Source organism: Lactuca saligna, chromosome 7 (genome assembly GCF_052625555.1).
Source record: "Lactuca saligna cultivar CGN05327 chromosome 7, ASM5262555v1, whole genome shotgun sequence".
Taxonomy (NCBI): domain Eukaryota; kingdom Viridiplantae; phylum Streptophyta; class Magnoliopsida; order Asterales; family Asteraceae; genus Lactuca; species Lactuca saligna.
Window position 1 is genome coordinate 125897603 of NC_136423.1, and position 2436 is coordinate 125900038.

The 2436-nt window shown below is 46.9% G+C and overlaps 1 pseudogene; it reads left to right on the plus strand.

Annotated features, from left to right (window-relative positions):
* Positions 1–2110: 2110 nt before the first annotated feature.
* LOC145007637 (5S ribosomal RNA) lies at positions 2111–2228 on the plus strand (annotated as a pseudogene).
* The last annotated feature ends 208 nt before the right edge of the window (positions 2229–2436 follow it).

Below are 2436 nucleotides of genomic sequence, written 5' to 3' on the forward strand. Positions count from 1 at the left end.
TTGAACAACTTCGGGTTGTCACATTATCCCCCCGTTAGAGGGAATTTCATCCCGAAATTCAAACTTTAGATACAATTTATGGATTCAGAAAGAAATACGGATACTTCTACTTTGTTTGATTTTTGCGCTCTCAAGTGAATTCGAGTCCTAGTGTGGCTTTCCAACGAATCTTCACTATTGGGATATGACTTTGTTTCGTACGTTAATCTCTCGATCTATGATTTCGATTGGTTCTACCATAAGGTTCAGACTTTCATTGATTTCGGTCCCATAAAAGGGATTACTAGGGTTTCATCGGGTAGGCACTTCTTAAGGACAGAGATGTGATATACCGGATGGATGCTGCTAAGTTCTGAGGGTAGTCGGAGTTTGTAGGCCACGGAATCGATCCTAATGAGGATTTCAAAAAGTTCTATGTACCTCGGGATATGCATTTCAGTATGTAACATGCCTTCTTTCTCATCGTTAACTATCTCGATGGTAAACGTTTCGGTTACCAGTTGAGGACTATGTTTATGAAGATGTTCGAATGAATAGCTAACAATTTATCTTTCAGTACTAGAATTGAAAAGGATTGCAAGCATAATGGTTGTCGAAGAGGAATATACCTGTGGCAACGGTGGGATCGGCGGCTGTCTCACCTTGTCCTATAGATAGGACTCTTCCTGTGTTCCCAACTGTTGCTATCTTGGGGCAGTTTCTCTTATAATGCCTGACTTCGCCGCAACCGTAGCAGGCCTGACCGATACCTGCTCCGGAGACTTGATTGGTTGATTTTCTGCAACTTCGCGCAAGGTGACCCTCTTGGCCACAATTTTTGCAAAATTTCACACGACAGGGACCGGGAATGCGATGGTGGTAACTGCATTGGTTACACCACGGGAGAATATCGGCATATCCGGTGATAGGTGCTTGGGCTGGGAAGCCAACGACAGAAACAACAGCAGGGGTGGTGGCAGCGTGGACTGCCACTATCTGTTGTTTCTTCGAGAACTCATGTGAAGGCTGACTTTTCTCATTTGTCTCCCAAAATTTTCTTTTCTCACCACTTCTCTCTGTCGGCTGAGGAGTGGTGGCTGCTTCCTCTATGTCTTCACTATGGTCGATTAAGATTTGGGCTAGGCATTTGGCGTTGTCGTATGTATCCGGCTTCGTAGCTAAAACGTTCCCTTTGGTTGGCTGGGTCAACCCAAAGATGAACCTCTCAACCTTTTTGCTTTCCGGGGTAACCATCCCCGGACAAAGAAGTGCCAAGTCGTCAAACCTTGAAGTGTAAGCGGCGATATCGGGACCTTTCATCTTCAGGTTCCAGAGTTCATGCTCCAGCTTCTGTATTTCGCCCCGAGGGCAGTACTCTGCGCGCAGAAGTTCCTTCATGACTTCCCAACCCATAACATTGGCTACAGGTAGGGTTAGAGATTTAACTCGGCCGTTCCACCAAGTTAGAGCTTTATCGGTGTAACATCTCCCCCTGGGAAGTCCTCGTGCCGAGTGGCCCAAAGCGGACAATATTGTGATACGTGCCAGAGGGGGATGTTACAGGACGGCACCCCAGAATGGCCGTATGGGTAGGTCGGCACCCCAGAATGGCCGTACCGGGCAGTCAGACACCCCAGAATAGCCTGGCAGTATTTATGTTATGTGTTTGCATGGTATGTGGTACGTTGGGGGAGCTCACTAAGCTTTGTGCTTACGGTTTCAGTTTTGGTTTCAGGTACCTCCTCAGCTAGGGGAAAGGAGCCGGCACGGTAGCAGCATGTCACACACACACTCTTCGGTTTCCGCATTTACGAGATTCACTGGGATTGTACTCTGATATTTGATGGGTTGTATGGTTTGATTATTAAAACATGGTTTGCGATGTGTTGGTGATCAAACAACGTTTTTATTTATTAATGTTTTCTAAAAGTAATATTTTAAAAATGAAATTTTTTTGACATGAAAATTGGGTCGTTACAAGTTGGTATCAGAGCTGGGGCACGGGTCGATGTGTTCGACAGGGACGTCGAACCCTATAATGGGGGGTGAAGGTGGGTTGCACCTGATCCCACATCGTCTGGGAAGGAGAACTAAGCATTCCTTATAAGGTGTGTGGATACCTTCCCTATCACAACGCGTTTTAAAGCCGTGAGGGCAGCAGATCCCATAAGAACTCTGCAGTTAAGCGTGCTCGGGCGGGAGTAGTACCGGGATGGGTGACCCCCTGGGAAGTCCTCGTGTCGAGTGGCCCAAAGCGGACAATATTGTGATACGTGCCAGAGGGGGGTGTTACAAATGGTATCAGAGCAGGGGATGTTACAAATGGTATCAGAGCTAGGGCACGGGTCGATGTGTTCGACAGGGAAGGAGAACTAAGCATTCCTTATAAAGGGTGTGGATACCTTCCCTATCACAACGCGTTTTAAAGCCGTGAGGGCAGTAGATCCCATAAGAACT